The 13837-nt window shown below is 35.4% G+C and overlaps 1 pseudogene; it reads right to left on the bottom strand.

The window, feature by feature from the left end:
• LOC143040476 (uncharacterized) overlaps positions 1 to 13837 on the bottom strand; it is an 80017-nt pseudogene that overhangs the window by 28151 nt on the left and 38029 nt on the right.

Here is a 13837-nt window from a genome sequence, read left to right on the forward strand (position 1 = left end):
TCTTCCTTGTCCAAAACTGAATTCTTTGGATTTAGTATAGTCTCTTCCAGATGTTTAATCCATTTACTTTTGATGACCTTTTCACAAATTTTGGCCATAGTACTTGTAAGGGAGACTTGTCTATAGTTTGTTGGGTCTTTCTTGTCTACCCCATTATATAGTGACATATATGCATTTTTCCAATCTTGCAGTACCTTTCCTTCTTTGAGTGAGCAATCTATTTTATTATATATTTTGTCCGTTAGTTCATCTGTACATTCTTTTAGTATACTATCCAGTTTGCAATTCCGTTCGGGCCGTGTGATTTTCAGATATCAAGGTTCATTATTTGGTCCCTTATTTCTTTCCGTGTCACAATTATTTCTTTCATTGTGGGGAATCTTTCACCTTTTCCTTCATCCCAAGTGTGTATATTTTCATTTGTGCATACAGATTTGAAAGATTTGTTCATAATTTCAACCATTTCCATATCTTCTATATATTCCGTATTCCCTTGCCGTAGTTTCACTATTTCCTGTTTATTTAATAGTTTACCATTTACATATCTGTAGAATAATTTAGGTTGATCCTTACATTTGTCTACTACGTCTTTTTCAGTTTCTTTTTTCTTTTAATTATAACTTGCCTTAATTTTTTTTAAATTATAACTTGCCTTAATCTCAATATCTACTAGAATACTCTCACCCTATATTGGTCACTGATCGGTCGCAGATTGAATTCGGTTAATACGTTTCTTCTACGTGCAAAGTTACAAAAGTACTTATTAGTTGTCGGCATCCATAATCTGTTCCATATAATTATAGCACTATGCCAAATGCAAAAAGCACTATGCCAAATGCTAACAAAATTCTAACTACTAAAATAAACACGTCTATATCACAAACTTCATTCACTCACTTTGGCAAATATTTCACCCTAACTACGTCCTACGTGAAATGAATACACGTCCAGAACGTTCTGAAGCTGTGTTCATCGTACGGACAATACGTTTTCGCTCCTACATGTCAGCACACTGGTTTTAAATCTAATTGCTTTCTTTTGTACAAATTACGTGTCCTCTTACGTCATGGTACACTCAACTTATTATTAATATGAACAAAAAGATTACTATCCACCTACTTTCAAGTTTTCACCAACTTATTGGTAGCGCAACTGCAGTTACTGCACGGAGTGACGGAGAGTCATACTAGTTTACTGGGCGTGGTGATCACGAGCCCGCGACTGAGCGAATTATAATGATATGATATCGTACATCCCAATCTAATCTACATGCAGTAGTAACTTTATTTGTAAGATATACGTAAGTTTTCTTGTTAAGATATGGTTAAACATGTTGTCTCAAAGAATCAGTTAAAATCCTCCATATCCTTTTTTTTTTCTCAATTTCCTTTTCTTTTCCATCTTCTAAATCATACGAAAATCAACTAAAATATATGAATTTATTCTCCTTCAAAAATCGTGGACGCAGTGGTGCTATGATACAAGTGTAGTAGGGAATCGACATCTAAAGTGACAAAATTTTATATGATATATACACACACACACACACACATATATATATATATATATATATATATATATTCATATATATATACATTATATACATACATATATGTATATATATATATATATATACAAACATATATATATATATATATATATATATATATATATATATATATATACACATTATATACATACATGTATATATATATATATATATATATATATATATATATATATATATACATATGGAAGGCAGAGGTGGTAGGAGTGTATATGAGGGGGAGCCCTAGGATGAGATGGATGGATGGGGTGAAAGGGGCATTACAAAAGAGAGGAAGGACGGGAGAGGACAGAAGATAGGGGTAAATGGAGAGGGGTTGTGTATAGATGATGCTATGATGCATGTGGGGGAGTGGGTGGGGAGGTAGGTGTGAAAAGAAAATTGACGCAGCCCGAAGGGATTTCTTCCCGTCTTCTCCTTTTCTGCGTGAGGGGACGGAGAGGGGGGTCGCCGAATTTATAAAACGGCCTTGCTGTGGACGCGCTGTGTCTTGCGACACTGCTTCTGACCCAGGGTAGTGGACAGGATGTAGGGATGACCCGTCATCCAGGAGGTGCCAAGATAAGAGGGAGGGAGGAGGGTGGAGGGGAGTGGAATATATAGGAAATGTAATGGGTGGGAGTGGTTTCTATGCCTTTTTCTTTGAGGCTACCCCCCATCTAGGATGAAAAAGCCTTTGGTATATGTATGTGTATATATATATATATATATACTGTATATATGTACACATACTATATACATATATATATATATATATATATATATATATATATATACATTATATATGTACATGTATAGTTATATATATGTATTTTACGGGAAGGGGAGCTATGCTCGTGGTGATCCCTTATTCAAGACGAGGTGATGGCAATTGGGATAGTGATTGCCCTCAATGAAAAGAAAAGGAAGCGTTCAAAGTGGACAAAGGACTGTTGATTGAAAAGGGACCACATTTCTCATACCAACTTAATGAAGGAGCTGAAGTTACACCCAGATGATTTGCGCAATTATATGGGCATGGACGAATCAACATATATAGAACTTCTGAATTTGGTCACTCCATTCATTCCTTGTAAAGACACTGTTATGAGAAAGTCCACTAGCCCTCATGAACGGCTGAGCACAACATTGCGTTTTTTAGCAACGGACAGATTTCTGCAAGACTCGAGATTTTCATCTCTCATCGCAACTAGCACCTTATCTAGGATTATACCAGAAACTTGTCAAGTCCTCTTAGGGAACTACAAAGACATTTTTTTTCATCACATCATCCCGCGTGCACTGAGGGTCAATTTCTTTTAGCATTCCATGCAATTCATATATACCTTTATTTCTTAAATTCCTATTATAGTATTCTTTTGATTTCACCTTCCACAATGCCATATACTTCCTATATATGTCAATGAAATCTACCATAATTTCCCTTTTCTTGTCCTTAGCGGCACACGTATCATTCATTTTGGAAATAATCGCGGTCTGTCACTGAAGGAGCTGCTATAGATGTTACCTCTGCAAGATTTGAGTATGTATGACGGTTGGAGATTGATGCGTGTTCAGACGTTCATGTATGGACATGAACGTGCAAGTTCCGCCCACAAAAGTCAGGCCAGATCAGACATCCGTCCAACACATTGGTCCAACATGTTTACCCCTTTCACATGTTCAAACATACTCTCAAACACTGTGTTGTCAAACGTGTTGGCCAAGATGTTTGACCGTATAAAAACCCCTTAAAATTTATATATATATTTTTTTTTCCGACCTAAGGGCAAGGATCCATGGTGCCCATAACCCAATGAATAAAAAGTCTGGCCAAAATGAGGAAAACTTTAAAGTGGTTACTGGCAATTTTCACATATATATATATTTGTAGTATCACCCCCTTGACTTAACACTGTTGTGTAGCACCACATGTACACAAAGGACTCAGATGGCACCAGCGATCAGTGTTATATATAATGGGTGTGTTTACTTATCCGTAGTTCACAGGAAAGGAACAAAGCTCATGGGGTCCTATCTCTTACTCTGAATTATCATACCTAGCTTCAAACCAGTTGTCCATGTCTCCTTTACCTTCTCCTTTTTAAAAGTGGGCAACTGAGTTTTTATTTCTTATATTTATGTCTGTATCTCACATGCTCCTTTGGTTCCATAAAGAAATACTTGAATCATCAGTTCCATATAGTGTATGTACAAACTTTGCCTCAATGTATAATATGGGCAAATTCATATGCCATTTTTGAGTGGTGCTCTTCATTGTTAGGAACCACATTCCACAGAATACAAACTTACCCTCATCCTCAGGACAACTTGTCATACCTTCTGGGCATTTGTGCTACCATATGCATAACTAATGCAATTTTGACCTATACAGTTGAAAAATACACAATATTTATTATGACAGATTTACAGGGGCAATTAAAAAGTCTGTTCTAAATATCTACCTTTTTATTTTACACAGTAATTTTTCTTGACTTAAATGACCTTCACACTCTTCTTTTCATCTTGGATACACCTGACCCCTGACATTCATGTGAGTTAGGGGACATTGAATAATTTTCCAAACCTCCTAGACCCATACCATGTGCAAAGAAATACCTGCAAATAAGCACTTAAACCAGAAAAGTAACATTCAACACAAAATCACTTATGAATATTGGTGAACTGCAAATATGGAATTAGCAAATCTTGGGCTAGGTGTATATTACTTTGCCAGGAATATAGTGAAACCATGGAAGAAGCATCATTACATACAAGGTAGTGTATGGTTACTACCTGCACAATTTTCATCAGTAGGATAATTTGAATGAAGTCTGCAACTCCTTCCATTGTAACTGTTCTCAAATCTCCTGATTTCTCCAGGCCTTTGAACCCACTGGAAGCTAATGGAAACCTATGAATAAGTAACAAGATCTCCCACAAAGTCCTTCAACTTTAAGTAATCTCAGCCAAAATAATATCTGAAGAGGGAATGCAGTAGTTGTACCAGAAGGGGATGTTAGCTGTCTCAACACCTCCATTGTACTACCACCCCCTTTATATTGACAAGATTGTCCAGCATAAACTGACATATTACCTGCAAAGAGCATTATTATTGTTAACCCCTTCTATTTGGTGACAGCTACGTAGGCATCATGGGGTGCAAGTAGGTATGTATTTACCTAGTTGTATTATATGAGAAGGGGAGCTGTGCTCAGAGTGACCTGTCTTTGTATCTCGCTACATCTAGTTTGTTCTTAAATTCTTGTATGGTGTTTGCATCTTGATTATATTTATTTTGTAGTTGTAGTTAAGTGACCCCCATATTCTGTAAACTGGCTTAATCATATTTTCTGTGGTTATTAATATTCAGAGTGAAAGGAAATGAGTAATACAGGTAAAACTTTATATTTTATCATGCAAGTACTGTGATCCATCATCAAATCATTGTACATCAGACAGCTGATGCTGCCCATGAAAATTTGAGTTATATTGAAGAGGTTAAGAGGGTTAATTGCAATAATTTTAACACATTATCTATGTCCAAACCTTTAGCAACACTCTTTACAGACCAGTCACACAACATTCTTTTTTGAGTGGAGATTGAGTTCACCTCTTTAGCACGATTGTGTCCTAAAAGAATAAAGTGCCAAATGTCAGCATCAGACTACAAATATATGGTACCACTCAAGTGACTAAAATCAGGCATTATTTACATAAAACCAGTGAGAAGCACTATCCTGACTTTAGGAATAGTAACACAAAACATCACTTCAGACAAATAATATTTTTCATTAAGTACACTGTATCTATTAATATCTACACACACACCATGAACCATACATAAGTTTGAATATAAGTATGATATGTTGGAGAGAAGAGACAGGACCCCTTATATATCTATGGATCAAAAAAGGTTGCCACTTACTCATAATCATACAGAAATATTGTGGATGTAATCAAGTTACATATGAACTGAACATGAATAATTTAGGGACTAGAAGTCATTCAGTTGGGGGTAAAGCCTCTGTCAACAAATTAGATATCTCATTGGGTCAGCTATGAACACTTAACCAGTCAGGCCTATCAAAAATTATACTGTTTCTCTTTCAAATAGTAAAAGAATTAAACTAAATCAGTCAATCTATCTATTGCCTTGGTCTCATTTGCAGAAGACTTATGGCCTTATGGTAAGTGGAAACAGTATTTGGGTGGGTCTACATGTCACTCAATTAAGATAGTGTTGTCTAGGGATTGTTAGCGTGGGGCATTGTACTGTGTGATTCACCATGGTCTTGAATCATGCGTTTGACTCATGATTGACAGTTACTCTCTCAGATCAGAGTCCATAACTGATCTTTGGTTAATGCTGTGACCTTACATATACACACAACTCCCAGTTGGGCTCCTAAAAACATGACTGTCTCTAGTCTTTTCATGAAGAATAACCTTACAAATGATAACATCACCCTGAAGCAAACGGACTTGGTATACCAATAATCCTATCCTGAAGAAAGGTTGTAAACTTCTACTCAACATGAATTCCATTGGTGTTCCTACTACCTCACTTAGCAGGAGGCTCATAATACATGCCCATGATGGTAGCATATGAAAACACATTACTCAATATCACAACAGAAATCCCACAAGACAAGACTTAGTTAACAATACAAAAATGCTCAATTGCTGTAACAATCACAAAAAACTACACATCCTCGAGAAAGTCTACATTTCACAACACACGCCAATCATTACCATACAAACGCATTTGGCAGCTTACTCCTAAACAAAGAATCCATCACGCCTAGACAAAAAACCCTGAACAATATGACACATAACATCAACTGACGCTAACCTTGCCCAGCCCCACCCCTAGGTCCTTCTGATCCAACTCGAACATCTAATTCCACCTTAGTTCGAACCATAAAAGCCCTGTCAACTCATAACCCCACTAGCATATTTGACATGGACCTTTTCCTGTCAATCTTTGCCTGAAGATGGTTGTATGTAACAACCGAAACCTTGCCAATGTAATTATATAATTAGTGTCAATATACTATGGATCTCCGTAGACTTGTGTTGTATCTCCCCCTGGAATATAAAAAACATATAAGACGAATGGAAAAAACAAGAAGATAGTTGAAAATGACTTAGCACTGGTCTTTAACAAGACACACACCCACACACACGTCTGATTGACGGCGAAGATTGAAACTCCAGAAAAAAACACACGTAATTTTCATGGATTTCAATGAGGGAGTACCTGTGTTCTATCAGTAGGGAAGGGGAAAGCTCGTGGTGTAGTGGGCAGGTGAAGAAAAAGGAGAAAGGGAGGCATTCTTGAGAAAAATGGAAGAAAATGAAGAAGGGGATGAAAGGGGTCCAGGTGTCAGAAGGAATGTAAACAAGATATGTGCAGACGACAAAGCTGAAATCGAGCAAATCAGTAAAGGCATCAAAATTAGAAATATAGATAAGAGCAACGCAATGGAAAGTGGAGATAATTATTTCTATGGATTTAATGGGGGAGGAGATGGCAACCTCCTCTGATTAGCAAGTCTAGAGGAAAAACTAACAAAAATGAATGAATCATGGGAGGTTAGGTTTAGCCAACTTGCATTAATTACACAAAGAGTTGATCAATTGTAAAACTAAAGAAGGAGAACCAAAACCTAACTAAAGAAATAGAAGAATTAAAAAGACAGTTAAAAGAAGTAAAGAATGAGAATGAGGAATTAAAGAGGAATAATAAAGGGAACAAAGAGTCCATACCATGGCAAAAGAAGTAAATGATTGGAAAAAGGTTCAGGAGGATAGCAAAATTGAATTTAAAGATATAGTGAAACAACAGATGACGGAACAAACTAAGGACACAGTTATTAAAGTTAATAGAGAGGAGATTATAGTAAGAGACTTAGCAGATAAAAAGAAATGTATAATTATATTAGAAATGGAAGAAAAGTATAATCTCTACAAGAGTAAGGGATGAGAAAGAGTGAACAAGATATAAAAAATATTTCAAGAGGGTGAACAAGAAGTAGGGAAAGAAATTGAAGAATGTATATAGGCTGGGGAAATACAGTATAAACAAGACCAGACCAATTAAGATTAAATTCAGGTTACAAACAACAGCAGAGAATGTCTTATCAAAAACAGGGAAACTAGTAGAAAGTGATCAGTACAAACAGGTTTGGATATAAAGAAAGATGAATAAAGAGGAAGAGAAAACAAAAATAATCAAAGCTAGGGAAAAAAAACGAGAACACAACAGTCAGACAAAGAGAAATTCTATTGGAGAGTAGATATGAAAGTGAGGAAATGGTTCATAGGAGAGAAAAACAGAAGGGAAACAGAAAACAGGATGGAAGTAGCAGAAAATTAAAAGTGTCTTTCACAAATATATATGGATTAATAACAGGCTTGAATGAACTGAATGATTACCTGATGGAAAAGGAACCTGACATAATGGGAATTGTGTAGACAAAATTGAAAGATCCATTACCACAATTTTCACATTGAATGAGAATCAGACAAGAAACAATGGTCTTAAACTGTCCAGAAATAGATTAAATTTGGAAGTAGGTAGAAACAACTTTGCCAACCGTGTAGTTAATGAATGGAATAAACTTCCTGCACAGGTAGTGCAATGTAGTTCAGTTCAAAGCTTTAAGAATCATTTAGATAAATACCTAAGTAAGATGCTGTAATGATAATAATTTATGTTATATTATTTGTTTTTGTTTTGTTATAATTTGTCTGTGATTTTCATCTATTATTAGTTATATGTCAATTTATTATCATTTACTATTTACCTGTTGATTATTTTAACTATACCTATGCATTTATTTATATATTTTATTTGTTATTTACATTATTATAGTTTTTATTTATTATTTTATTATTAATATGATTTTTTTTTTTTTTTTTTTTTTTTTTTTTTTTTTTTTTTTGGCATCCGACCTAGATATGGATCAAAAGGTCTCCTGTCGGCATGCTCCGCCTTTGTAATCCTTTGTAATAAATGTACATGCTTTTTTGTGTTATCCTCGGCAATTGCAATTATCATTTCGAACTATGTGTTCTTCTCACTATCTGCACTTCATGTATATTATTTGCCAAATAAATTTATTTATTATTATTTACCATCCAACAGTGTAGGACATGGATTAGAAACAGAGAAGTAAAACAAGGGGGTGGAGTTATATTACTGACTAAGAAGGATATGAATGTGAGGAATGTTACATATGGAAAGAATAGAGTGGAAATGATTATGATGGAAATAGAGGACAGGGACAAGAAGATCAAGAAGTTTGTAGTAAACTATGTGCCTCCTGAAACGGCTTTGTGGGAAGAGAGAGAACACAAGAATATGTTAGAAGACACAAAGATAACACTAAATAAGATAAGGGAAGATGGAGGAAGAACAGTTATAATGGGTGACTTTAATTGCAAAGAAATCTGCTGGGAAGAGATGACAGTGAAGGGTGGAGATGACCTATGGGGAAATGTACTACTTAATATAATTATAGAACATACAATTACACAATGGATGCAAGAGAATACTAGGTATAGAAATGAAGAAGAGCCAACGAGACTGGACCTAATATTCACATCAGAACCTGAAATAGTGGACAAAATGGAATATTAGACACCACTAAGTAAAAGTGACCACATATTAGTTGAACTAGAACAAAATGAACAAAAATACATGGGAAAAACGAACAATATAGAAAGGGAAGATGGATGTATGGAAAAACAAATTTTGATATAATGATTTTTTTTTTTTTTTTTTTCAAAAAGCAGGCTGGGAAAGGATGGATACACAGGTAAGAAACAACAGTAAATGAGAAATGGAATATTTTGACAAGACAAAAACAAGAAAAAGGATATGAAAAATGTTAGTACAACAAAAGATGTAGCGAGTTAAAAGATAAAAGGAATGAAGCTTGGATAAAATTGAGGAAAGACAAAAAAACGAAAAATGGAAAATATATACCAGTTATAGAAACCAATATGTACAAGTGTGCAGAGAGGAAAAGAGAAAATACGAAATAGATGTCATAGAAAAATGTAAAGATCAACCAAAACTATTTTATAATTTGTAAGCAACAAACTGAAAAACAAACAAGAATTAGTGAAACTACAAGGAGGAATAGAATACACAAAGGAAATAGAAATGGCAGAAATTATGAACAAGCATTTTAAATCAGTGTTTACAAGGGAGAACATACAACTTAGAAATATCGAGTGGGAGGAGAAAGTCCCCCCTATGAAAGAGACAGAAATAACAAGGAATGTAATAATGAATAACTTGAGTAATCTTGATGTCAGAAAATCGCATGGTCCAGATGAAATGGCAAACTGGATTTTGAGAGAATGCAGGGACAAACTAACAGACAAAATGCATACTCCTATAATAAGCAGTTCATTGCAGGAAGGAAAAGTTCCAGAAGTTTGAAAAGAGGAAATATAGTACCAATATATAAGGGGGGAAACAAAGAAGACCCTACAAACTATAGACCAGTCTCTCTTACGAGTATGGTAGCAAAAATTTGTGAATGATCAAAATTAGATGGGTAAAGCATTTGGAGGGAAAAAACAAAAAACAATGTACTAAATCCGAGGTAGTTTGGATTTAGACAAGGAAGATCATGTCACAAACTTGACGTGTTTCTTTTCAGGACTAATAGATATAATACAGGAAAGAGATGGTCTGATTGTGCATTTCTAGACCTGAAAAAAGCTTTTGATAAGGTGCCACATAAGAAGTTGCTAAAGAAATTAGAAACTACAGGAGGAATACAGGGTAAACTACTTAAGTGGATGGAAGACATCTTGCATGAAAAGAAAATGAGAGTGGTGATAAGAGACAAACATTCCAATTGGGATGAGGTGATTAGTGGAGTTCCACATGGAACAGTTTTGGCCCCAATAATGTTTGCTATATATATTAATGACATGGGCGAAGGAATTGAAAGTTATATAAGCTTCTTCACAGACGATGCAAAAATGTTGAAAAAAGTGAACACCGATGAAGATTGTGTCACTGTAGAGTGATCTCAATAAAGTATGGGAATGGAGTAGCAATTTCTAGATGGAATTCAACATTAAGAAGTGTAGTATAATGGAATTTGGAAGAAGCAAAAAAGAATAGTGGGATCATACACATTGGGCGAGGAAGAAATTAAAAAAGTGGAAAAAGAGAAGGAGTCATTATTATGAATTTGTCCCCAGAGAAACATATGAATAAAATTTTTGGAGAAACATGATTTAATAAGATCAATCAATGTGGCATTTACATATCTGGATGAAGAAATGGTGAAGAAAATACTTGTCACTTTGATAAGACCAAAATTGGAGTATGCAGCGACGACGTGGTCACTAAGAAAAAAAAAAAAAAAAAAGTATAACAAAACTTGAAAGAATACAAAGAGCAATTACGAAATTATCACCAATGCTCTCAGAACTATTTTATGAGGAGAGGCTGGCAAAATTCGAGCTACAGACATTAGAGCAAAGAAGAGAGAGGAGACTTGATAACTATAGAATCATGAAAGGCATGGAAATTATTGAGAGAGGAATTAATAAAATGGGATAGTAGAGATACAAGAGGACATGGAAAGAAAATCAAGAAAGACAATTATAGAAGAGACCTGAAAAAGAACAGCTTTCCCCACAGGATAATAGACGTTTGGAACAGTTTGGATGAGAATGTGGAGTGTACAAAAACGATACACGAACTTAAAAACAGTCTAGATAAAATGAGATATGGAGACAGGACACCACGAGCATAGCTCCCATTCCCATAAAATACAACTAGGTAAATACAACACATTAATATATGGTTCAAATTTACAGGAAGAATCTGGTGTGCATTGGGAATACCTTAAAAATATATAAATAATTTCTACTAGACTATGAAGAACTTCGATATTTCATTGTCACACTGCACAAATAAATGGGTGGAGGAAAGGTATTATGTTTTACAGCAAAGTAGTATCAAAACATGCAGCTATGGAAAGTTAACTTACAGGTTTGAAAAATCCATTTGTTACAAAGATTGGCAGGGGGAAAAGGCCTTTTGGTATGTCATGTATGTACAAAAACTAATTTATAGTGTAAAATTATATACATGTGAATGTACAAACTATTCCTTGCAGGTTTCATCTAAACCTAATTTTTGAACTTTATGATGTATTCTGGGTAATATTCTTGTTTATCATATTTCACAAAAATACTTGGGGCTGCTGTACTATTTACGGTTGTATCAAAGCCTGCAGGGGGTCTTGTCAATGCAGAGTTTCCATCTGTCACCTTGCCAATAATGACCTGTGCAACAAACATGACCTTCTGATTGCTTTGGTCTGCTGTGCAATATCCAAGGGAAACGGCAGCACTGAAAGAAGAAGAAAAATTAAATACATTATATAAATTAATGAGACTTCATTTCCCCATAATGTTTACTTGCCTCCCTTACTACCCCAACTTTTCAATTCCCTCCTACATGTGACCCTACATACTTACACATCTTTATTTCCTCCATTTGCTCTCCTTTAACTTACATCCAATTCACAGCCACCCTCTCTCTGTGTACATCTAAGTACCTTTCTTTTGCCCACTCACGTACCTTCTTGAACTCTGCTACTAGCTGCCTCAGACCCTTTCAGGTTAGGTTTGATAAAAAATTAGAGGATGGGAAATGAGACCCAATAAGTGTTGCTCCTTTCCTGTATACTGCAATTAGGTAAATCTAAATAAACAAGAATTAGAGAAACAAGGGCAAGGGGGAGTTGAAAACACTGAGGAAATAGAAATGGCAGAAATTATGAACAAGCATTTTAAATCAGTGTTTACGAGGGAGAACATACAACCTAGAGATATCGAGTGGGAGGAGAAAGTCCCCCCATGAAAGAGATAGAAGTAACAAGGAATGAAATAATGAATCACTGGTATGGTCCATCTCCACACTTTCATATTCACTACTCTCCAATAGAATTTCTCTTTTTCTGTCTCTGTTCTGTTCTCGTTTTTTTTTTTTTCCTTAGCTTCTTGTCTTTTCATTTTTTCCTCCTCTCTTTTCTCTCTATTCATTTCTCTTTTTATCCATACCTTTTTATATTGTTCACTGCTTACTAGTTTCCCTGTTTTTGCCAAGATATTCTCTGCTGTCGTTTGTGACCTGAATTTAATCTGAATTTGTCTGGTCTTATCTGTACTATATTTTTCAAGTCTATACATCTCTTCAATTTGTTTCATGATTTCAGGTTCATATTCCTGAACTAATTCTAGTAAACTGCTTACTTTTTCTTTTTCCTCTTTGATTCTTATGGTTCTATTAAGATCATACTTCTCTTCCATTCCTAACATAATTATACATTTCTTTTTATCTGCTAAGTCTCTTACTATATTCTCCTTCTGTCTCCTCACTTTAATAACTGAGTCTTCAGTTTCTTTCATTTCCTGTTTAATTACGTCAGTAAATGCAACTTTACTGTTCTCTTGGATTTTTTTCCAACCCTGTGCTTCTTTTGCTACTCTTTATTTTCTTTGTTCTTCTTCAATTCCTCATTCTCATCTTTTACTTCTTTTAACTGTCTTTTTAATTCTTCTATTTCTTTAGTTAGGTTTATGTTCACCTTCTCTAATTCTTCCAATTTGTCAACTCTCTGCGCAATCTCTGCCATTTTACCAAACCTACTCTCCCAATGTTCGGTCATTTTCTCAAGTTTTTCCTCTAGTCTTGCTAATCGGGGGAGGTTGGCATCCCCTCCCCCCTCATTAAATCCCTGGAAATTATTATCCTTACCTTCCATTGTGCTGCTCTTATCTATATTTCTAATCTCTACAATTTTGTTAGTCCCTTCATCACTAAATTGATGTTTGTTTATCTGGTGTCTGCCTGCCTGGACCAAGAAGTCCTCTCCTTCCTTATTTCCTTCCATTTCCCTCAGTAATCCCTCCCCTTCTCCTTTTTCCTCACCTTCCCACTACACCACGAGCTTTCCCCTTCCTTGTAAATACAATAAGGTACTTCCTTGATGTTGAGATCCACGAAAATTTCATTTTTTTCTTCGGAACTCCAATCTTCGCTGTCCATCCAACGAATGTGTGTGTGTGGGTGTGTATAATTTATCAAGATGGTTGCTGGCTAAGGAGGCTAGTGTCACTACTTGCAATGGTGGTCAAGGTGATGGCAGTTTGAACCCTGCTGGGAACAAGTTGGACCAAGGGCATGGTCTATTAAATTCCAAACTACAAAGTCCTCTATATGGGGCACTGTCCTAGCCTCCT

The sequence above is a fragment of the Oratosquilla oratoria genome, chromosome 28, assembly GCF_046742065.1.
Source record: "Oratosquilla oratoria isolate Oo_2021 chromosome 28, ASM4674206v1, whole genome shotgun sequence".
Lineage (NCBI taxonomy): Eukaryota > Metazoa > Arthropoda > Malacostraca > Stomatopoda > Squillidae > Oratosquilla > Oratosquilla oratoria.